We start from the raw sequence: 24,821 nt of genomic DNA on the forward strand, positions 1-24,821 counted from the left end.
GCAGAAATAAATGCAAAAGAAACAAAAGAGACCATAGCAAAAATCAACAAAGCCAAAAGCTGGTTCTTTGAGAGGATAAGTAAAATTGACAAACCATTAGCCAGACTCATCAAGAAACAAAGGAAGAAAAATCAAATCAATAAAATTAGAAATGAAAATGGAGAGATCACAACAGACAACACACAAATGCAAAGGATCATAAGAGACTACTATCAGCAATTATATGCCAATAAAATGGACAACGTGGAAGAAATGGACAAATTCTTAGAAAAGTACAACTTTCCAAAACTGAACCAGGAAGAAATAGAAAATCTTAACAGACCCCTCACAAGCACGGAAATTGAAACTGTAATCAGAAATCTTCCAGCAAACAAAAGCCCAGGTCCAGACGGCTTCACAGCTGAATTCTACCAAAAATTTAGAGAAGAGCTAACACCTATCCTACTCAAACTCTTCCAGAAAATTGCAGAGGAAGGTAAACTTCCAAACTCATTCTATGAGGCCACCATCACCCTAATATCAAAACCTGACAAAGATGCCACAAAAAAAGAAAACTACAGGCTAATATCACTGATGAACATAGATGCAAAAATCCTTAACAAAATTCTAGCAATCAGAATCCAACACCACATTAAAAAGATCATACACCATGACCAAGTGGGCTTTATCCCAGGGATGCAAGGATTCTTCAATATCCACAAATCAATCAAGGTAATACACCACAATAACAAATTGAAAAATAAAAGCCATATGATTATCTCAATAGATGCAGAGAAAGCCTTTGACAAAATTCAACATCCATTTATGATAAAAACTCTCCAGAAAGCAGGAATAGAAGGTACATACCTCAACATAATAAAAGCTATCTATGACAAACCCACAGCAAACATTATCCTCAATGGTGAAAAATTGAAAGCATTTCCCCTAAAGTCAGGAACAAGACAAAGGTGCCCACTTTCACCACTACTATTCAACGTAGTTTTGGAAGTTTTGGCCACAGCAATCAGAGCAGAAAAAGAAATAAAAGGAATCCAAATTGGAAAAGAAGAAGTAAAACGCTCACTGTTTGCAGATGACATGATCTTCTACATAGAAAACCCTAAAGACTCCACCAGAAAATTACTAGAGCCAATCAATGACTATAGTAAAGTTGAAGGATGTAAAATCAACACACAGGAATCCCTTGCATTCCTATACACTAATAATGAGAAAATAGAAAGAGAAATTAAGGAAACAATTCCATTCACCATTGCAACGAAAAGAATAAAATACTTAGGAATATATCTACCTAAAGAAACTAAAGACCTATATATAGAAAACTATAAAACACTGGCAAAAGAAATCAAAGAGGACACTAATAGATGGAGAAATATACCATGTTCATGGATTGGAAGAATCAATATAGTGAAAATGAGTATACTACTCAAAGCAATCTATAGATTCAATGCAATCCCTATGAAGCTACCAACAGTATTTTTCACAGAGCTAGAACAAATAATTTCACAATTTGTATGGAAATACAAAAAACCTTGAATAGCCAAAGCTATCTTGAGAAAGAAGAATGGAACTGGAGGAATCAACCTGCCTGACTTCAGGCTCTACTACAAAGCCACGGTCATCAAGACAGTATGGTACTGGCACAAAGACAGAAATATAGATCAATGGAACAAAATAGAAAGCCCAGAGATAAATCCACGCACCTATGGACACCTTATCTTTGACAAAGGAGGCAAGAATATACAATGGATTAAAGACAATCTCTTTAACAAGTGGTGCTGGCAAAACTGGTCAATCACTTGTAAAAGAATGAAACTAGAACACTTTCTAACACCATACACAAAAATAAACTCAAAATGGATTAAAGATCTAAATGTAAGACCAGAAACTATAAAGCTGCTAGAGGAGAACATAGGCAAAACACTCTCCGACATAAATCACAGCAGGATCCTCTATGACCCACCTCCCAGAATATTGGAAATAAAAGCAAAAATAAACAAATGGGGCCTAATTAAAATTAAAAGCTTCTGCACAACAAAGGAAACTCTAAGCAAGGTGAAAAGACAGCCTTCAGAATGGGAGAAAATAATAGCAAATGAAGCAACTGACAACTAATCTCAAAAATACACAAGCAACTCCTGCAGCTCAATTCCAGAAAAATAAATGACCCAATCAAAAAATGGGCCAAAGAACTAAATAGACATTTCTCCAAAGAAGACATACAGATGGCTAACAAACACATGAAAAGATGCTCAACAGCACTCATTATCAGAGAAATGCAAATCAAAACCACAATGAGGTACCATTTCACGCCAGTCAGAATGGCTGCTATCCAAAAGTCTACAAGCAATAAATGCTGGAGAGGGTGTGGAGAAAAGGGAACCCTCTTACATTGTTGGTGGGAATGCAAACTAGTACAGCCACTATGGAGAACAGTGTGGAGATTCCTTAAAACACTGGAAATAGAACTGCCTTATGACCCAGCAATCCCACTGCTGGGCATATATACTGAGGAAACCAGAATTGAAAGAGACACGTGTACCCCAGTGTTCATCGCAGCACTGTTTATAATAGCCAGGACATGGAAGCAACCTAGATGTCCATCAGCAGATGAATGGATAAGAAAGCAGTGGTACATATACACAATGGAGTATTACTCAGCCATTAAAAAGAATACATTTGAATCAGTTCTAATGAGGTGGATGAAACTGGAGCCTATTATACAGAGTGAAGTAAGCCAGAAAGAAAAACACCAATACAGTATACTAATGCATATATATGGAATTTAGAAAGATGGTAATGATAACCCTGTATGTTAGACAGCAAAAGAGACACAGATATATAGAACAGTCTTTTGGACTCTGTGGGAGAGGGTGAGGGTGGGATGATTTTAGAGAATGGCATTGAAACATGTATAATATCATATGTGAAACGAATTGCCAGTCCAGGTTTGATGCATATGATACAGGATGCTTGGGACTGGTGCACTGGGATGACCCAGAGGGATGGTATGGGGTGGGAACTGGGACTGGGGTTCAGGATGGGGAACACGTGTACACCTCTGGCAAATTCATGTTGATGTATGGCAAAACCAATACAATATTGTAAAATAATTAGCCTCCAATTAAATAAATAAATTTATATTAAAAAAATTATTTCCCAGAGACACTAAAGAAGGTAGCAGGAAAAAGGCTAGATGTGGTCATTTCAGGTGAATGAGTGCCAGATATATTTGCTACTCAATATTTATGAATTCAACATTTACAGTTTTGGCAATTTACAAATCAACATAAAATTCTCTGATGTGTATAGAAAACAAATTCAAGGTTACCAAAGGAGAAAGGAGGTGGGGGAGGAATAAATTAGGAGTTTGAAATTAGCAAATACAAACTACTATGTATAAAATACATAAATGACAAGGTCCTACTGTATAGCACAAGGAACTATATTCAATATCTTAACCATAATAGGAAAGAATATGAAAAAGAATGTGTGTGTGTGTGTGTGTGTATATATATATATATATATATATACATACACACATATATTATGTCTATATAACTGAATAACTTTGCTGTATACCAGAAAGTAACACAACATTCTAAATCAACTGTACTTTAATAAGAAATACAAATTCTCAGGTGTATAAAATATTTTAACATTGCTGAGGTACAAATTTGTGACACAGGAACCTCCAGGGTAGTCCAGTGGTCAAGAATCCACTTGCCAATGCAGGGGACATGGGTTCAAATCCTGGTCCAGAAACTAAGATCCCAGGTGCCCTAGGACAACTAAACTCACACTTCGACGTGCGAGCTCACATACTCCAGAGCCCGCATGCTGCAATTACTAAACCTGAGTGCCACAACAAGAGAAGCCATCATAAGGAGAAGCCTGCATACTGCAACTAGAGAGTAGCCCCTGCTTGCCACAACTAGAGAAAGCCTGTGTGCAGCAACAAAGAGCCTGTGCAGTGCAGCCAAGACCCAGTACAGCCCAGAATGACAAATAAATAACAACTAAAATTATTTTAAAATATCTGTGACATAAAGTCCTTAAAGATAGCAAGTTGCTTGATCAGTGAACCTAGCTGATCACCCAGCATCTGCAGTCCATGTTAGTTGTTCTCTATTGAAGTACTAAAAAATAAACTGCTTCATTAGGAATCTCTACCTCTCCCCATTCCCTTTTAAAATGACAGTAACAACAACAAAAACTTCTCATGAAGATGATGAAAGGAAAGGGGAGCATATCTAAGCTAGCATTAGTGTCCAACCAGAAAATAAAAAATTTATAGGATAAACCCTAATATGTATGGAGATCCATACAGAACTCTAGGTGTTGCCCATAAATTTCAAAGGTCTATCAGAGTTAATGGTTTCTGCAGAATTGGAGGTCATATCACTGGTGCGCTTAGTTGCTCAGTCATGTCCAACTCTTTGCGACCCTTCGGACTGTAGCCTGCCAGTCTCTTTTGTCTGTGGGAATTTTTAGGCAAGAATACTGGAATGGATTGCTATTTCCCTTTTCCAGCAGATTTTCCCAACCCAGGAATTGAACCCATGTCTCCTGTGAATCCTTTACCCACTCACAGGTAGGACATTTTAATAGACTTTTATTATTATTGGGGAGATTGCAGCAATGGTGAAAAGGCTTACTAAGCAGACCTGTTTCTGATTTCACAGGTTGATCCACATAAAAGGTACCAATTGATGAAAAACCCAAAACAGAGGAGAAAATGTGTTATTTTAACACAGTTCTTTGTTTAATTAGATTTTTTGTCAGGCTGAGAAAATAAAAGGGACATTGCTTAGTTTACACTCTTTTAAAAAAGATAAATAATAAAATGCTATGGATATTCAGAATGTCTAAGCTCAAGACTTCACTCTGTGATTAACTAACTAGTCAAGTGACTATGGGTTATAGTTAACCACTCTGGATCTAGAACTGTTTTTAAATTGTTGTAGACCAGGGTAGTCCCTTATGCTGAATAAATGATCTTTCGGAAAAAGCACAGTGATAGGACAGGATATTGCCTAACACTGTGAATAGCTCTGAATGAATCTCCACAGAGATGAATGCTAGTTACTGCTGTCCTTTTTTCTGAAAAGAAAATAATTATAATTGTTTTCAGCATAAGCAGGTGCTTGCAGGACCTTATTAATGCATTCTTAGGTCTCCATTAACAATTTAAAGGATAGATACCTTGTAAGTCTGATTAATAACAATTGCTCCTGCAGGTTCTCATGAAAAATAAGCTTTGGTGAATGATACTGTCTGATTTTCTTATGCATATATATTGGAAGTAATCAGTTTACTGTCATGTAATTATTTATATGAGCAAAGGTTAATAGATAGCTGATAAACGAAAGAGACCTTTGTCTCTTTCTGGACATAACATAAATAGTTCTACATGGTGGAAATAACAAATGGAAGGTGAACACAGATAGTCCAGTAGGAGGTAGAGGACTGTTAAGAGAATGAGGAGGAGTCTGGAAGAAGCTTAGGACTAGCTGAAAGGGGACTGGAACCCTTGAATGAAAGAAGACAAAGTTGGATGCCATGAGAACATGTAGACTTTCAAGATGCCTGGCAAAAGGGACTTGGAAGTTAGACATTGGTATAAGCCTAAGGAATTATGATCAGAACTGTCTTATAATCTTAACACAGCTTCACTGATTTTGTCTGTATCCCATTTAATTGCCTGAGACCACATTGTTTATACGATTGCTAAGATGTCCTTTTGCATAACTCCTGGGAGTCTACATCAGTGGTTGTGTACTGCACAATGCCGTGGGGATGCAGTTCACAGAGACCATTCTGTGACAGGTGACTCCTGGAATTTGCAGTATGGAGACCGACAGACTCACTCTTACTAGTCAAATATTTCTGCCTCTGTACATAAATGGACGGAAGCCACTATTCACTTAAGAAAGCTATAGAGAATTGGGGGTGTATACATATGATGGTGGGGAGTGAGTGGGGAGAGTGATATTCCTAATTCCATGAACAACAGACAGAGCTACTAACTCTCTGTGAATGACAACTGGGATGAGGCTATGCTGCTACAAATAAATGAAAACCCCACCTTATGGGTTAGAGAAGAATCTGGAGGAAAGGAGAAGACACTGGCAATGTACAGTAGAGTCACACAATGAACCTAGCTTGACTGTTTCTTTGGATTATCTAAACTGCAAACTGTCATTTGAGGACAGAGCTTATAGTAACATATGAGTGCCCTCTCAGGTGGAAGAGAGGAGGAGAGAGGGGGAAAGAAAGAGAGGGGGATGAGGGTGAGAGGGAGGGAGGGCAAGAGAAGGGATGAGGAGAGGTGATCAACTAGAAGGAGGAAGGGGTGGGGGGGACAGTCAGTTTTAGATGGGAGCTTATTTTAATATATAATTTTTAGTCCACAAAAAATCTATTTTCAATTCCATAGCTAAGGTAACTAAATTCTATGATTTGGGATATTGTAATCTGGTGGCCTTGGAGAACACAAAGAAAGAATATAAAATAAAGTTTCACCTTTCTTTTCCTTTGCCAAGGCAAGTTTTGTGAAAACAGAAATATAACCTCATCTCTCTTCTGACTTCACTGAGAAATATAAAAAAGAATTCTGAGAAGAAATTACTACAAATTTTTATGATGTGAAATAAACATAGTTTTTTTTTTGGTGGGGGTGATAGGAATCTTTTTTAGTTACTACCCTGAAGTTATGAGAAACTAAGGACAAGGGGGGATTAATCTCAGATGTACTGAGCCAAGAAAAATGCTCAAATCATGTTCATTTAAGAAAAAAACAGAATAAAAACTACATGTTCTTTACATGTGGTTGGTATATAGATTGACTTCCAGTTTGTATTAATAGTTTTGATAGTCATCAGCTTTATAGTAGACTGTTTAGACAAACCAGGCAGTAATCTAAAATAAATTAAATGTTGTTCTGTTTCCACTGACTGCAAGACAAAATTTAAAGTATATATAGAAAAAAATAACAAAAAGACGAGCAATGATTACTGATAAGAAAGGCTTATGATGATGGTTTGACCAGGAATTTTCTTCATCTACACAGTATCATTGTGGTACCGTATGACAACATATTGCTGTGCTTTGGGAAGCTTGCAATTTTCCTTTCACCATAATCACCTCGGCTGAATCAGTTCAGTTCAATTCAGTTTGACAAGTATTTATTGAGGATTTTAAGCTGAAATGGAAAGAAATTGGACTTGGTTTCAGATTTCCTGGATTTGATTCTGGCTCTGCTAGTTACCTGCTATTTGACTTTTACTAAATAAATTTACCTTTTTATACCACGGTTTTGCAATGTGTAAAATGAAAGTTGACACAAGTAGGAAGGCCCTTTCGGGTATCAAGATGTGAGTATGAACATAACACTTTCCTGGGATTTAAGAGGAATGTAAAAAAGTTACATGATCTGAGACTCTCTGTCACTTAGATGACAACACAAACAGCCAGCCCAGGTTGTTTGCTTATTTGCTCTCAGATCTATTAATATGAATACTACTTGCTCCTTTTCTGTCTTGTTCCACATTTCCTGAGCCTTTTGCTTCTTCCTGAAATTTGACTAATGACAGACACTGCTATAAGACTGGTGAATGGGAAGAGAAAAAAGTCAGAATGATATTTTTTTTCTTTTTCTCTGCCTGGATAGTGTCTAGAACAGTAGCTCTGGCTCTTGTTAGATCAGTGATCCCCTATCTTTTTAGCATCAGGGACCAGTTTCTTGGAAGACAATTTTTCCATGGACTGGGGGTTGGGGGATGGTTTCAGGATGATTTAAGCTCATTACATTTACTATGCACTTTATTTCTAATTGGGATTTCCCAGGTGACTATTGATAAAGAACCTTCCTATCAATGCAGGAGCTGTAAGAGATGTGGGTTTGATCCCTGGGTCAGGAAGATCCCCTGAAAGGGTGCAAGGCAACCCACTCCAGTATTCTTGCCTGGAGAATCCCATGGACAGAAGAACCTGGTGGGCAATAGTCTGTAGCGTTACATAAAGTTGGTTACGACTGAGTGAGGCCTTCCTTGGTGGCTCAGATGATAAAGAATCTGCCTGCAGTGCAGGAGACCAGGGTTTGACTCCTGGGTTAGGAAAATCTCCTGGAGAAGGGAATGGCTACCCACTCTAGTATTCTTGCCTGGTGAATTTTATTGACAGAGGAGCATGATGGGCCACAGTCCATGGGGTCGCAAAAAGTCAGAAATGATTGAGTGACTGACATGCTTTTTACTTCTAATTTTATGCAGCTGCTGATCTGACAGAAGATGCAGGTCTGCAGCCCGGTGTTGGACAACCTCCCCTCCACAGTATCATCTGACATAGAACAGGCAAGAAATGTCTACCAGGATGCTTCTGGGCTCTGGTGAGACTATTTACTCCCTTAGATTCTCCAGCTTGAGGGTAATAAGTAGAACCTATGTCTTGCTTGTGGTACTCTCTGGGCTGCTTCCGCATCTTCTTTCTGGCCTTTACATTTTTTTTTAAACTCCCAGTACAATCAATTCCCTTCCAGATCCATTTTCTGACTGGATCTTTAATATTATGTAATGAAAAGGCTATAGATGTGGTGTACACAATACACACACACACACACACACACACACACACACAATGGAATTTATTATTCTGTAGAACAAAGTAACGCCATTTGCAGAAACATGGATGAACTCAGGGATTATCATACTAAGTGAACTAAATTAGACAGAGAAGGACAAATACCATATGGTACCACTTATATGTGGAATCTAAAATAAGTTACAAATGAACTTATTCATAACACAGAAACAGAATCACAGACATAGAAAACAAACTTATAGTTACCAAAGGAGAAAGGGGGAGGGATAAATTAGGAGTTTGGGATTAACATACATACACTACTACACATAAAATAAAAAACAAGGTCCTACTGCATAGCATAGGGAACTATTCAATATCTTATAATATAATGGAAAGGAATATGAAAAAAGATAATGGCTTTGTAGAAAAAATATGATGGGTCTCTATCCCAAATCTACCTACTAACTAATCAAGTGATATAGGGGAAAGTTATTTCATCTCTTTAACTAAATTATTTGAATAATAATACTTAAGTTACAAGATGTTTCTAATGATTAAATGAGAAATACATGTGAAATGTTGCCTGGCACATGTTAAGTGTCTAATAAATGTTAACTTCTTTCTTTTTATTCCCATGGACTACACAGGAAGAAAAAAAATAAGTATAATTATAAAATAACACTAACTATAAACCATATACAAGGATTCCAGGGAGTGCTAATAGAACAAAACTTTGCCTACTTTAAGTATCCCACATTTCTAACCCAATCTACAGACTCTTTCCTCTGCTTTGGAACCACCTGTATTTGTCTGTTTGTGTTGCTATAATAAAATGCTATAGACTTGGTGGCTGAAACAAAGAAATATATTTCCTCACAGTTCTGGAGACTGGGAATTAATGATCAAGGAGCAGCCAATTCAGTTTCTCATAAGAGCTCTCTTCCTTGCTTGTAGATGGCCAGCTTGCTTTATCCTCATAATGCTTTTTCTAGGTGTGTATGTCAGAGGGCGAAAGAGACAACAAGCTCTCTGGTATCTCTTCTTATATGGACACTGATTCTATTGAATCAGGGTCCCAAATTTATGACCTCATTTTATCCTTAATAACTTTCCTAAAGGCACCATCTCTGAATATAGCCACACCAGAGTTAGAGCTTCAGCATATGAATTTTGGGGTGACACAAACATTCAGTCCGTAGCACCTCCTATAAATGCTTTTAAGGTGCAAATAAGGGCTTTTTAGGGTTTCCCAGGTGGTGCTAGTTGTAAAGAGACACAACAGACTCAGGTTCGATCCCTGGGTTGGAAAGATCCCCTAGAGGAGGGCATGGCAACCCACTCCAGTATTTGTGCCTGGAAAATTCCATGGACAGAGGAGCCTGGCAGACTTCAGTCCATAGTATTGCAAAGAGTTAGAAACAATCAAAGTGACTTAGCACACACACAAAGGTGTGAGTAATCAGGACATCCTTTCCTATTTAAAACAGACAATAGGTCCAGTTTGCAAATATAATTTTGCCAATATTCTTCAATCTAAATTTTCCATATATTTCTATTTTCAAGTTCCATAAAACTAAGGTGATTTTGCAAATCTAAAAGTTCATGTCTATGGCTAATAATGGACCTTCTGTCTAGAATATCTGAACTCATTATATTAGTGCTGCATTTAAATCTGGAAAAGGAAGAGTTGTTTTGACTCTGGGGGCCCGGTTAAGGTCCTGCTTTGCAACAACACAAAGACGACTCAAAGAAACCAGGCTCTCTCCCCATTTAAAAGGGTTTCTTAGGTTCTAAGAACATTGCCTTTCCCTTTAGACGTGAAATATATTTTAGCTAGTCATATATAGTAGTGAAATGGAGAAGATTCTGAGGCAAATAAATAGATTTGAAAATCAGCCACAGAAACGAAATACTGAGGTCTGGCAGAACTTGGTGCATTTATGGCAAGTGCTTCATTATAGAAAGCTCAGTTCTACATACTTGCACAAGGAGGGATACAAAACAATCAAACTTTTAGGGATATTCTATCATTATTAAATTTGAAAAGCACCTTGAAAATCTATTGTCTTCATAATAAAATATTTTTAAATGACATAAGCATTAACCTAGGGTGGAGCTAGTGGTAAAGAACCTGCCTGCCAATGCAGGAGACATAAGAGACGTAGGTTCAATCCCTGGGTCAGGAAGATACCCCTGGAGGAGGGCATGGCAATCCACTCCAGTATTCTTGCTGGGAGAATCCTATGGACAGAGGAGCCTGGTGGGCTACAGTCCATAGGGTTGCATAGAATCAGACATGACTGAAGGGACTTAGCATGTAAACATTAACTTAACTCATGATTTCATTTCTAACCTATAAAATAGTCATATAACTTTATCTCATTGTAAATGCTGACATCATACATATGATACCTTCTATAACTGAAACTCCTTATAAGGGTCAAAAAGAATTTTGAGCAGTATTGACACAAATTACTTTCTATATTTACCCAGAAGGTGTGAAATTCTTGGTCAAATTTCAAGTGGATGTCTGAAGAAAGAGTGTAAGTAATTACTGTATCTGACAATCTATGAGAAGTTACAATGTCAATGGTTAGTCAGGAATAATAGATTTCTCAAATGTTTGTTTCAAGTTCTGTATTGGATTTCCCCAGGTAATCTTTCTTGGTAAAAACAAGAGGAGCTTGGTCATTGAATCTCACTCTGGAGAGACAGTGGGAGATAACTTTCTTATGCCAAATAACATCTGAAAGTCATCACAGGACCCCTCAACCTAACTTCCTGCTTATACTATACTCATTGGCACAATCCCATTTCCAGCAGGAAAAAAAAAAAAAGAATGAAAAAAGTGCATCCTACAAAATGTACTAAAAGCCAGAGAACTTATTATCAACTTTAATCAAGTAAATCCATTTCTACAAATTCAGTCAAAGTATCCATGGATTAAGATCTATATATAAAGATGTCCATTATCCCCATGACTGATAATGGTGAAAAATCAGAAGAACCTACATGCCTTCTTGAAAAGGAATGGCTAATTATGGTATACTTATTCACTGGAATATAGTAAGGTAATTTAAATTCTATTTAGCAAAAATAACACAAGAGCAAATGTTATCTTTCATAAGGAGCATGTACTTTTCTTTAACTTTTTCTAATTTTATACACTTTTCAACTATAGCTAAAAGATTAAATAGATGCTTATAAAATCCAGGGGGAACTTACTGGAATCATGAAATTCAACTTTCAAAGTATTTTACAAATTTAATAATAATATTCCTAAAACATTAAATCCCATTTGCCACATGATAATTACATGCTTCATAAGAAATTGAGTATAATAGCCCTCCCTAGGTACTTCCAGTCTGTCTGTCTTCTAATCCACTCGCCTTTCTTCATAAATGCTGAAATGGTGTCTACACTTTAGACTGAAGTGATGTTGAAGATTTTTTGCTTAACTTAGGCTCCTTGGTCTCTCAACTTTAAAATACCAGAAAGTGCCTCCTTCAACCTATTCCATAACATTGAATGACAGGGTATGAAGTGGTCAAGTTCATGAACTTCAGATTCAGATGGTGAGGTTCCCCCACCTGCCACATCAGTTCAGTTACCTACTTGCTCAGAAAGAGATTTAAGTTCTCTCTGCTCAGTTTACTCTTGTGTCAATCAGGTTCACTCTGAAGATTACATGAATATGTTCATGGCTTACAGTACTACTTGGCACATAACATTCAATAAATGTCAGCTGCTATTAATAGTATCTTTATTATTAGAAAGAGCATCAGAGCCTCTATGTACCTTCTTTATTGTCATTGAGTGATATTCTGATACTATTTTGTGTATTGAGGAATAATACATCATTGCATTTTTCAAAAGCAGGATGATAACAATTATGAATTGGAACATATTTCATAAGTGGAAGGAACAATAGGAACATACTTCATGAGTGGAAGAGAATTCAGAAATTGTTTAGCACAAACAACTTTTTTAAAGGTGTTCAGAGATTTCAGGGCTTCCCATGTAGTGCTAGTGGTAAAGATCTACGCAGGGATCAAACCCGTGTCTCCTGAGTCACCTGCAGGAGACACAAGAGACACAGGTTGGATCCCAAGATTGGGAAGATCCCCTGGAGTAGGAAATGGCAACCTACTCAAGTAATCTTGCTGGGAAAATTCCATGGACATAGGAGCCAATGGGTTACAATCCATGGGGCCAGAGATCTGGACACTACTGAGTAACTCAGCATAGCACAGCAGAGAGTGTCAACTTGAACAAATTATATGTTCAGTTTGGGGCCAACTAGAAATAGCAACCAGGAATCCTGGTATCTCATGACTCGCTTCTTCCACTGGGAGACTCTGGAGCCTTGTGTTGACAATGTGCAGCTCAGGGAAATGCTGTGAATTACACTGGAAGAGAGATTAGGAAAGTAGCACATGTCTTAATAGCAGATGAAGCAAGAGAGACTGAGAGAAGACTCTCAACATATTATTATAACATCTGAGGTGAATGAGCCAATCTCCCCTTTCATTGAAAACTGTTGTCAGATTCAACAAACAAAGCTGCTTGCTTAAGTATGATGGACACCTGTTCCTCATTGAGAAAATATTTTAAACATCAGATGTAAATTAAAATGTTTCATATATTTCAAACAGAGTATAAGTCATAAAAAAAACTGTTTACATGTTGCAATAAAAAAATCTGAGCTTGGCAGTTTTGATTTGTTATTTAACAAATGTCTCTGCATCAATTAGGTTTGTAGGTGCAGCTCTACTCATATTCCCTAATTATCAAGTGATTCTGGCTCCTTATTGCCAACTTCACACTGGAATGATACCAAGTTTTTGCTCTCGGTCTGGTCATCAGAACACCTAGCTGGGTATAAATAACAATTTATACCATATTAGAGTCTGATGTTTTAGCACAAAATGAAAATTCTAAACCTTAAATCATGAGGACACTATGGGTTTGATCATTCTTAATGTTTGTGAAACCTTGAAATAGTTTAGGGAATTTTATTATGCATTTCAAACTGCATATTTAATATTTCCAACCATGAAATGGTAATAGAGTTATTCCCAAACTTACAAATGAAACTCAGGAAGGTTCAGGGAGGGCAGTACTCTGTAGGACGGCATCTGAATTCAAAATTACATTGTTAAATAGGAGAAGTAATCAGAAATCAACAAAATGAAGTTTAACAGGGACCAGTGGAAATCATGATAAAAAGAAAGAGAGGGAAAGTGACATGTTCCAGATATGGGAACTCTACAGGAAAATGCCCTATACTCAACTCAACTCAACTGATTACACTATTAGAATAAAGTAGGACAAGAACTAATTAAGTCTAATTTCTCCCCTTTTTCTTTTGTTTTCTTCCTTAAATATAGCACTAGAATGCATTAATCCTTGTCCACCAGGCCAACTTAGTTCTCCCTCTTTTTACCCCTTTATTCCTTACTTTCTTCATCCTTGTCTTTTTTAACTTTCTTCAAGCTTTGTTCTGCCTAATCAGTCACCTGGTTAGTCTTGACACTAATGATGAAAGTGAGAAAGAAAGAACGAGAGTCATACTGAACTACAACTAAAATGACCTGGGAGTCAGTCTATACCACAGGTTAAGCATCTTCTATGTTCCCAGAGGTTCATTGAGGTAGAAAGTGAGCATACTGTGGCATGGCTTTCCAGGTGGGTACTGTTTCTCGCCCGCCCCCGGCCCCCCCCACTCCCCCCCCACACCCCAGCCCCTCCCCCTGGCCCCCCACCCCCTTCTTAAGCAAGGTCTGGAATTGTGTGAAAAGAGAGGCACACTAATCAGCCCCTGGTGACAAACAATACAGCCAGGTTTATCTGTGGCTGTAAACAATGTCAAGACATTGGGCTGCCTCTCTTACCAACAGAAGGCTGAAATAAGAATTACAGTTACACTCAAGGATCAAGATATATTTTACTTTCTAAGAAACAGCCAAATAGTTTCCAAAAAATGCTTGTGACACTTTACATGTTAATATTTCTAGTTAGTTAGCTGTGTGCGCAGTTGTGTCTGACTCTTTGTGGCCCTATAGGCTGTAGCCAGCCAAGCTCTTCTGTCCATTTCAGGCAGGAATACTAGAGTGGGTTGCCATTTCCTTCTCCAGTGGATCCCAACCCAGGGACTGAACACATGTCTTTTGCATTGGCAGGCAGATTCCTTACCCCTGAACCATAGCACATATGAAATTATAATTACTCCCCACATTCTCAAGATCTTTTTATATTGTCTTACTTTTCTTAAATTTTAGCCATTCTAGCTAGTGTGAAATGGTATCTCATTGGAGTTTCAGTTTGCATTCCTCATTGAGTTTTCAATTTGCATTTCCAGGATGATTAATGATGTTAAGCGCCTATTCACGTTTTTACTGGTCATTCATATATCTTCCTTTGTAAATTGTCTGTTCAATACTTTTGCTCATTTTTAATTAGATTGTTTGTCTTTTTATTATTGATTTTTAGGAGTGCTTTCTATTTCTTGATACAATTTATTTGTGATAAATGAATTTTGAGTGTTTTCTTCTAGGTTTTTTCTTGCCTATTCATTTTCTTAAAGATGCCTTTTGATGAGCAGATGTTTTTAATTTTGATTATCTCAAACTTAATAGGATTTTTATTCTCTATTATGGCTTGTACATTTTGGATTCTAAGAAATTTTTGCCATCTATAAGGTTAAAAATATTTTCTTCAAGAGCTTTATAGCAATAGTTTTAAATGTATGATCATTTTAAATTAATTTTGGAACATGGGATAAGTAGATATAGAAGTCATTTTTTTCCTATTGTGAGCATCCAGTTATTCCAGAATCATTAGTTAAAATACCTTCTCTCATTTAATTAACATAATGCCCTTGTCAAAAATTGATTGACCAAGCTCAATATTAATATGGAAATTATTCCTGAACTGATTCTCAACTGATTTAAGGATTCAACATACTTCCAATCAAAATTCTAGCAGGCTTTATTTTTTAAATTAAATTAAATTTATTTTTGTCTTAAAATATTTTCTTATTGTATATAAAATCTGTAATGAAGAGAATCAAATTTATAAAGCAATCTTTTTAACATAAGGACAAATAAAACCACTGAATATGAGCAAAACATAAATACATAATAAAAACAACATGTGTGATCTATATAATAATGAAATTGAATGATTTAAGCTACAAAAATCCTAAGGTAAACACATAGAACACAACAATATATTAATCACCCTGTTAAATACTTTCCCTCATTCCCAGACAGAGAACCTAGTCTCAGGCCCTACAACAGTCTTTTCATATTTTCTTCATAGCACATATGACAAAGTGTAATGTTTTATACTATTCTCCTTCATTTGAAGCGCCATTTTTAAAAGATGGTACATTTATAATTTAGAGTTATACATATTTGTATTTCCACTATAAGTCTCTGCATATGTCACACCCACAGTTAATGCTGAATGAAGGAAATAATAAATTAATGCATGATTACCCATTATCACTAAGTAATAAATGTCCTTGTGGGACCATTTTGTAACAGCTTTTTTTAAAATAGAAATTGACAAGTTGACTTAAAAATCTTTACAGGAATGCAAAGGCTCTAGAATAGATAAAGCAATTAAAAGAAAGAAGAACAAAGTTAGAAGATTTATTTGACCTGATTTTAAGACTTATTGTTAAAACTGTAATAATCAAGATAGTTTGGATATTTGCAAAAAGATAAACATAAATCAATGGAACAGAAAAGAGGGTCGGGAAATATACAAATACATATCTGAATTGATTTTTGAGGAAGGTGCCAGTGAAATTCAATGAGAAAGGAAGATTTTTTAATAAATGAATTCCTGTATGAAAAAAAAAAGTAAACATCTTCCATTACCTTTATACCACACATAAAAATTAACTCAAACTGGATTATAGTCCTAAATGTAAAACCCAAAACTGTAAAACTCCTAGGATAAAAGCTTTGTGATTGTGGGGTAAGATTTCTTAGGATATGATAAGATGAGTCATACAAGAAAGAAAAAAAATGATAAATTGAACTTCATCAACATTAAAAAATTCTTAACTTCAAAGACATCATTAATTAATCAAAAAGACAAGCCACAGACTGGTAGAATATATTCACACTGATCGGACTAAGAGCTTGAATCTAGAATATATACAGAACTTTTTGAACTTAATTATAAAAGGGCTAACAACTCAAGGAAATAGATATAAGATTTGGCCAATGGAATATGAAATGATGCTGAGTATCACTAGGCACTGGTGAAATAAAAATCAAAAACAAGGAGATATGCTCCATATACCCATTAGATAAGTTAAAACTTAAAAACCACCACTACCACCACAAGAAATAAAAAAAATCTAGCCATTATGAGTCCTAATAAGGATGTGAAACAAATGCAACTCATATTCTTTGAATGGAAATGCTATAACCACTTTGGGATATGTTTGGGAAAAGTTTGGTAGTTTCTTTAAAAATTCAATATATTCCTATCATCCATCATTTTGCAACTAGTTTCCATCATTTTACAACTAGTTATTTCCCTAACAGAAAAGAAAGCAAATGTCCACACAAAGATGTATATATGTAAATATTCATTGCAGCTTTATTTGTAATAGCCAAAAACTATTGGGAAAATCCAAATATTCATCAACAGTTGAATAGATAAGCAAATAGTGGTATATCAATGAAATACTACTCAGCAATGAAAAGAAAGAATTACAGAAATGCATAACAATGTTCACTATTCCTCAAAACCTTTATGCTGAGTGAAAGAACTATGCCAGGAAAAATAGAACACATATTGTGTTATTTCATTTATATGAAAGTCTACAAAATGCAAACTATAGTGTCAGAAAGCAAATCGTGTGTTCCTATGATGGGGTGTTTAGATGTAAATGGATTACAGATACTTGACACAGGATATATTTATCTTAATCAAGAGTATATATATGCCCAAACTAGTGAAGTTTGGTATACTCCAATTATACCGCAATAAAGGTTAATTAATTCACTGTGTGGATCTAGAAGTATCACTCCTAAAGGTTTTATCCAAGAGATAATATGAAATGAAATGAGCCATATGTCCACATAATAGATTTGGAAAAAAAATAATAAAAATGTTCATAGCAACCTTATCCATTTGAGTTAAAAGCTAGAAAGAAGCAAATGCCCACCAATTAGAGAATGTGATAAATTTGGGACTAGAAAATAATGAGTTACTGATTCACATGACAAGACAAATGATTCTCCAACACATTATGTTAAGCAAAAGTATCCAGATACATCTTTGGTGGTGGTGGTTTAGTCACTAAGTTGTGTCTGACTCTTGCAACCCCATGGACTGTAGCCTACCAGGCTCCTCTGTCCATGGGATTTCCCAGGCAAGAATACTGGAGTGGGTCGCCATTGCCTTCTCTAAGATATATCTTTATTTACATGCAAAAGCAAAGTTTGAAAGTCCAATACTGTATGATTCATTGATATAAACTCCATGAAGGAGCACAATTATCTATGGAGATAGATATCAGAAATAAGAAAGTCATTTCTTGAGAGAGAGAGAGAGAGTTAGAAGTGACTGGAAAGAGCCAGAGGACTTTCCGTGACAATGTAAACATTCTATTGGGTTAGTGCAAATGTAATTGCAGCTTTGAATTTTAGATCAGTATAACTAGACTCAGATACATCTTTACTAATCAAAATAGGAACCATTACAGTCAGTACATTTCAGCCAGCAAGAAATAAGTTTGTTTATTCTTGTAGTGTAAAAATTTGAGCTTCGGGATTCACGAACTCTTGGAAAGAGTTTTTTTGCATCCTGCTAGTCGTGGAAGCATTTTCCCTGTAAAAAGCTGTCAAGATGCTTGAAGTGGTGGTCAGTTGATCTCAGGTCTGATGCATATGGTAGAGGAGGCAAAACTTTGAAGCCCAATTCATTCAACTTTTCAAGCATTGGTTGTGCAATATGCAGTCAAGTGTTGTTGTGGAAAAGAATTGGGCTCATTCTATTGACCAATCCCAGCTTCAGGTTTTGCAGTTTTCAGTGCATCTCATTGATTTGCTGAGCATACTTTTCAGATGTAATGGTTTCACTGGGATTCAGAAAGCTGCAGTGGATCAGATGGGCAGCAGGCCACCCAACAGTGGCCATGACTTTTCTTTGGTGTAAGTTTGGCTCTGAGAAGTGCTTTGGAGCTTCTTCTCAGTCCAACTACTGAGAAATGGTTCATTGTTGTTGCCTAGAATAAAAGAAGAGGACGCTACAAAACTATTATTTTGATTTGCAGTCAGCTCATGAAGCACACACCTATCAAGCTTTTTCACCTTTCCAATTGGTTTCAAATGCCAAACGGCCATAGAATGGTCGACGTTGAGTTTTTTGGCAACTTCTCATGTAGTTGTAAGAGGATCAGCTTCTATGATCCTTCAGTTAGTCATTGTCAACTTCTTTTATTTATTTATTTATTATTTTTTTTAAATTTATTTTATTTTTAAACTTTACATAACTGTATTAGTTTTGCCAAATATCAAAACGAATCCACCACAGGTATACACGTGTTCTCTATCCCGAACCCTCCTCCCTCCTCCCTCCCCATCCCACCCCCCCGGGTTGTCCCAGTGCACCAGCCCCAAGCATCCAGGCCAGCCACTATGCTCCCCATCTTCAAGGCTCCCCTTTCCTTTGCAACACTTGCTTGAGGCACCACTACACTGTATGTTCATTAGCAGTTCCTAGGCCAAATGCGTTGTTGATGTTGTGAGCTGTTTATGCTATTTTATGCCCATTTTGAACTCAAATAAGAAAATTGCTCAAATTTGCTTTTTGTCTAACATCATTTCCATAGTCTAAAATGCATATAAAATAAACAGCAAGTAGTAAATCATTACAAAAAAAAACCATACATCAAGAAATGCACATTGAAATGTCGTATAATATAACCACATTTAAGAATGTGTTCCAATATCAAATGGCAAATTTCAACAATGCAAAAACCACAATTACTTTTGCACTAACCTAATATCCAAAATCACTGCAGATGGTGATTGCAGCCATGAAATTAAAAGACGCTTACTCCTTGGAAGGAAAGTTATGACCAACCTAGAGAGCATATTAAAAAGTTTTAATTACTTTGCCAACAAAGGTCCGTCTAGTCAAGGCTATGGTTTTTCCAGTAGTCATGTATGGATGTGAGAGTTGGACTGTGAAGAAAGCTGAGCGCCGAAGAATTGATGCTTTTGAACTGTGGTGTTGGAGAAGACTCTTGTGAGTCCCTTGGACTGCAAGGAGATCCAACCAGTCCATCCTAAAGGAGACCAGTCCTGGGTGTTCATTGGAAGGACTGATGCTGAAGCTGAAACTACAATACTTTGGCCACCTCATGTGAAGAGTTGACTCATTGGAAAAGACTGCTACTGAGAGGGATTAGGGGCAGGAGGAGAAGGGGACAACAGAGGATGAGATGGCTGGATGGCAACACCAACTTGATGCACATGAGTTTGGGTGAACTCTGGGAGTTGGTGTTGGACAGGGAGTCCTGGTGTGCTGTGATTCATGGGATCACAAAGAGTTGGACACGACTGAGCAACTGAATTGAATATATCTTGCTTTAAAATAAAGTTACATATCCCTGGGTTGGGAAGATCGCCTTGAGAAGGGAAAGGCTACCCACTCCAGTATTCTGGCCTAGAGAATATCATGGACTGTTTAGTCCATCGGGTCACAAAGAGTCAGGCATGACTGAGTGACTTTCACTTTTACTTTACATATATACACTCAGGACTTCCCAGGTTGCTCATTGGTAAAGAATCCACCTGCCAAATAGGAGACACAAGTTCAATCCCTGGGTCGGGACAATCCCCCAGAGAAGGAAATGGCAACCCACTCTAGTATTCTTGCCTGGAAAACTCCATGGACAGTGAAGCCTGGTTAGTTACAGTCCATGGGGTTGCAAGAGTTGGACACAACTGAGTGACTGCTACTGCTGCATCGCTTTAGTCGTGTCCGACTCTGTGCGACCCCATAGACGGCAGCCCACCAGGCTTCCCATCTCTGGGATTCTCCAGGCAAGAACACTGGAGTGGGCACAGATCTGTTAAAATATGCCAAACTGTACACTTTAGAACTGTGAACTTCATTGCATTGAGGGAAAGAAAGAAAGAGAATGGGGTGAAGAAGAGAAGAAAGATGGAAGGAAAGATGGAAGGAAAGAAGAAGGTGGAAGAGGAGGAGAGAAGAAGGAAGGAAAGGAAGCAAGTCAATTCAAACATTAACTTCTCTGTATAGCCTCCATATGATCTCTATCAGAGGTAGCATCTTAAAACAGATAGACAGTTAGACCATCTTCTGTACTTACAGATACTATTCTACTTGGCTGGTTTGTTTTACTACATGGATGCTAGGAGAATATTATAGCACAATTCATGGCAATCAAATAGTTGATAAGAAAAATCCTTCATAGAAGAATTCTGGATGGAAAACAATATATAAGTAAAATCACTGTTTCATAACCTCTTAATAAAATCATGGCTTAGGCAATACTCATCAATGGAAACTAAAACTATTAGGTAAAATATTAATGGAAACCTTAATAATAGATAGGACCAGATGGGTAATAGCAGAATCCATTGATTAATCTTAACGTCCCTAAAAGTGTGACCACAGCTATTAGGTGCTTTCCTACATATGTGATGCAGATGCATGAGGCACACCGATCAAATATTCCTGAAAAAATAATTGATTCCAAATCTAATCAAACTCTAATTATATAAACTATGTGGAATAGAGGAACAATTTAAACAAGAGCATGAAGGAAAATAATAAAATGTAGTTATGGGATATTTCACAAGACAAATGGCCCAGTTTTCTAAACAAACAAAAACTTTGGAGAAGGAAGGCCATAATACACTAGAGACTTTAGAGATATTACAACCAAATTCAATTTGTGGACCCTTTTTGGATCCCGACTGGAACAAACCAATTACAGAAAGACACCTCTAAGACAATTAGGGAATGTGAATACATCTAGTTATTAAATAATATGAACAAATGTCTTTAATGTTGGTAGATATGATAATGTTATTGTGGTAGTATTTTAAAAGTATGCCCTTGTCTGTTAAAGCACACTGAAACATACTAAATTATTTATGAGTGAAAAAATGTCAAAGTTAGTATTTGCTTTGTAGTACTCTGAAAAAAAAAGTAAAGCTGCAATTTATGTAAAACAACATAGGTGAAACATTGATAAATGTTGAAGTTGATGATGGGTATATAAGGTGCACTATACTACTTTTTCCTTACTGGTACTGAGTGTGTTTTATAATTTTCATAATGAAAGACACAAATGCCTACTAAAAATCTACATTTTAAATTTTCTTCCTAATATTTGAGTTACCATTTAATGGTATTTATGAATCCCAATCCATAATCATTTCTGATGTTATAAAATGCCTTTATTTTCACCTCATGACATTTTATGACAGTCAAGCGTGTGTAAGAACATGTTTTTATTTTCAGAGACATACAAATGTATTCATAGTCCATTTTCCCATTCTTAATACCCTCTTTTTCAAGTGCATCTTCCTTTTACTATGAAAAAAAAAAAAGCACAACAAAATATGCAAAACTCAGTCCTCTCTCAGAACACACTTCTTGCTTGCAAAGCCAGAGAATGTCCACATGTTTACATGTTGTCAGCCTGCTGATCACTACCCAGCATGCCCAACGAATAGACTGGAACAACTGTACTAGAAATAAACTCTAAACGCACATTTTATTTTAGCTTTTCTTCCTCTTACTGTAATAAAAGAAATAACAGCTTTATAAAGGGACAGTGGGAAAAAATTCATTACTTGTTTTTGTGCATCAAATCCTGGTACAAAATATTATTATCCACTTGCTGTCTGTGTTTCAGCCACAATGAATTTGTTGTTGTTCTAGAAACTTCCAAATTCATTCTCTATTAGGACATTTGCATTGGTTCCATATTTATTTGAGGTTCAGCTAAAAAACCATCTCTTCTCAGAGAGCTTTCTGAGTACCCAATCTAATGTACTCATTTCTCCGTCACTTTCTTTCACATTTAACCCATTTATATTCTTCTAAGTATTTATCATTATCCTTTTTTCACCTCCTTTATCTGTTTTTCTGTGCACTATTATCCTCAACTAGACTATAATTTCAGGGATTGTGACTATCTGGTTTATTGTAATATCTTCCATGACTCAAATAGTAATTGGATACAGTAGGTATTCAAAACAATATTGTGGTTTGAATAATTTTTATATTGATAAAAATTATGTACCATATCATATGTACTATATCATTTATGCCATAATACAATAGTAACAGCAACACAAATGATACTATTATCAGACTATTTTCCAAAAAATTTCTATGTTGAGATGTCTTCATTGAAATTGAAGATGGCAGTGTGATAGAAACAGTAAGGACATAAAAAATGAGTGAAAATAGTAATATACACACAAACAATATTAATACTACTAATGAACTGTGTTCCTAAGTAAACTAATAACCCTAGCTGAATAAATAATAACCAATATTATTAATCTTTATAATAGCCATAGAAACTTTAAGAGGAAGAAACCACACAAAGGAATTAAATAATTTGGACATAACCATCCAGAATGTCTATCACAAAATTCAAGCCTTCTAACCAAAAGTCAGTTATTCACCCATTCATTTGTTCAATAAGCACTTATTCAGTTCAGTTTAGTTCAGTCGCTCAGTCATGTCTGACTCTGCGACCCCATCAATCACAGCACGCCAGGCCTCCCTGTCCATCACCAACTCCCAGAGTTCACCCAAACTCATGTGCATCGAGTTGGTGATGCCATCCAGCCATCTCATCCTCTGTCGTCCCTTTCTCCTCCTGCCCCTAATCCCTCCCAGCATCAGGGTCTTTTCCAATGAGTCAACTCTTTGCATGAGGTGGCCAAAGTATTGAAGTTTCAGCTTTAGCATCAGTCCTTCCAATGAACACCCAGGACTGGTCTCCTTTAGGATGGACTGGTTGGATCTCCTTGCAGTCCAAGGGACTCACAAGAGTCTTCTCCAACACCACAGTTCAAAAGCATAAATTCTTCAGTGCTCAGCTTTCTTCACAGTCCAACTCTCACATTCATACATCACCACTGGAAAAACCATAGCCTTGACTAGATGGACCTTTGTTGGCAAAGTAATATCTCTGCTTTTTAATACACTCTCTAGGTTGGTCAGCACTTATTAGGAACCCATAATGTGTCAGGGATAATGCTGGACACTGTCATGAGTAAATCAGACAAGAACCCTGTGCTCACAATTTATTTCCAAAACCATATTATGCGTCTCTCTACTGTCACATAATACGGAAGCAAACAAAGACAAGGCTTGTGAAGCTTTTCAATGCAAAAAAGAAAAAGAAAATCCTTTCTTTCAACTGCACTAAGCCACAACCAAGCCACATATTTTCAATGCAACAATTGGATCCTGATATTAGCAATGACACTGCTGATCAAACACATGCAATTGTCTACACAATGGATATTTATTTACAACTTCCTAATTAAATAACCTATATAAAAATATGGCATTCCACTTCTTCATCTGCTGCTCTTCTTGATCTATCTCTAGAGGAACAGTTCAATTTTTTTTTTTCAAATTGTTGGCTTAAACTCTCTCAGAGGTGAAAAACAATAGTTTTCTTAAAAAAAAATTTGAGGTCAAATTAATCTACATCTTCAAGTTTTAATTGTGTGAGTAAGAAGGAAAATGGGCCAACCCTCCTGGGGGATCCCGTCTGTCCTGGTTCTAGTGACCGACTAAGCTGCTGATTTGACATTCTAGGGAATTGGGATGTATTCTTCACTGAAGAAATCCCAAACTGCCTGACAAAATCTAAAGCGTTTGACCTTTCCAGTCTTACTGCTTTCATTATTTAAAATGAAAAGAGAAAAAGAAAAATGAGAGAGCAAGTGGAACTATACAAAAATTTGCTTATCAGATTCCATCTTCAGCACTACCTTAAACCTTTTTTGAAATGTGAGCACAGAATTGTTAACTTTAGGGTGAAATTGGGCCAAATTGAAATGCCAGCTCATATTTTAGGGAGCCTTTGTTGTTATAGTCCCCCAGTGGTAGATGGGAACCCCCAAGCTTATATAAATGTATGTATGTATTACTCTTGTGGATGGGAGGGGGCAGATTTTAACATTTCTATAGCTTATTCT

This window comes from Bubalus bubalis, chromosome 1 (genome assembly GCF_019923935.1).
Source record: "Bubalus bubalis isolate 160015118507 breed Murrah chromosome 1, NDDB_SH_1, whole genome shotgun sequence".
Classification (NCBI taxonomy): Eukaryota; Metazoa; Chordata; class Mammalia; order Artiodactyla; family Bovidae; genus Bubalus; species Bubalus bubalis.